The 1179-nt window shown below is 41.9% G+C and overlaps 1 long non-coding RNA gene across 1 annotated transcript; it reads left to right on the top strand.

Annotated features, from left to right (window-relative positions):
• On the top strand, positions 1 to 1091 carry LOC103376416 (uncharacterized). The gene is made up of 2 exons (XR_521322.1): positions 1 to 52; positions 960 to 1091. It is a non-coding gene; the product is annotated as an uncharacterized LOC103376416 (long non-coding RNA).
• Positions 1092 to 1179: the final 88 nt, after the last annotated feature.

Raw genomic sequence — 1179 nt, 5'->3', positions numbered from 1 at the left:
ACACGACATAGATTGCACCATTTTGCTGTGAGACTTGTTGTGTTGCACCCAGGTGAGCATAGGTGGCACCCCTGGACACTCCTCATTGTAGTCTGCCTTTCCACAAGTGACTTCTGCTCAGTTATTTGTTTTTGGTAGTTTTCTTTGGGCTGGATTTTAAATTGGCTTTTTATTGATGGTGTTCCTTTTAAAATTCCTATAGATATTTTTAGCTTGTACTAATAAAGTAATTTCACCCATTTTGTGTTTTCTTTTTAATGTGTTCTTTAACTCTTTCTTTTCAGCAGCTCCAGTCCACCCAGTTTACTCTGTTTTTAGTATTCATAAAAACTTTTGATTTACTTTTGCAAACCCGTCTCTGCCTCCCAGTATTGAATCTGTGTGCCTTGTTATCCACTTTTCAAGCATAAGACAGTACAATTGGTATTTCCTGGGGTGCTATTCCCCAGGTGGCGTTGTCCGGCGTTATTTCAAATCCTCCATATAGTCCACCTCGCCACATTAGGATCAAAAGATCCGATTGCAGTTTACCAGATTCACCGGATCTGACCTGGAGGGCCTTGCTCCCTCAAGTAATTTTACCAACCCCAGTTGGAGGGAATTTAAACCCACGGTCTATGTAGACATGAGCGTCCTCATCCCTTGTTCAAACAGTACAAATGGGATAAACTTCCCAGATTGGTTACTGGCCTTGGGGGCTCTGGGCCTCATGCAATCCCAACCCTAAATAGAATTACACTGACTGTTTTGTAATCCTTGTCCCAGTGTGAAACTTATGGTGGTTAAAACAATTCAAATTAGATCAATTTGTTTCTTTAACGTCAAAAGGATTCAATGAGAAAATTGAAATTTTACATCTCACCAAATCTCTGTAGTTATTTGGGTTCGTTGGATAGACGTGAAGTCAATCAGTTGTCCTCCGGACGTCGGTCCTCTCTTCTCTGAGATCTGTCTTTTAGGGCGAGGTAGAAAAGGATCTGAGTCCTGGTGGCCAACCATCCTGGAGGTCCCTGATGGAGCTTCAGCTATCCCACCTCTGACAAATTGTTGTGGAAATTTCACTATGCTCTTAATAAAGTCCAGAAGTCTGAGTTGTCTTTGTCTTGTTTTATTCAAAGCTTTGAAGGTACCAGTCACACAGAGTGCAAGCAGTCTGCAGGAGAGTACACATGAGTGCAG

This window comes from Stegastes partitus, unplaced genomic scaffold, assembly GCF_000690725.1.
Source record: "Stegastes partitus isolate 25-593 unplaced genomic scaffold, Stegastes_partitus-1.0.2 Scaffold5158, whole genome shotgun sequence".
In the NCBI taxonomy this organism is placed as follows: Eukaryota; Metazoa; Chordata; class Actinopteri; family Pomacentridae; genus Stegastes; species Stegastes partitus.
The sequence above is the reverse complement of the archived record's forward strand: the minus strand, read 5'-3'. Positions and strand labels throughout refer to the sequence as shown.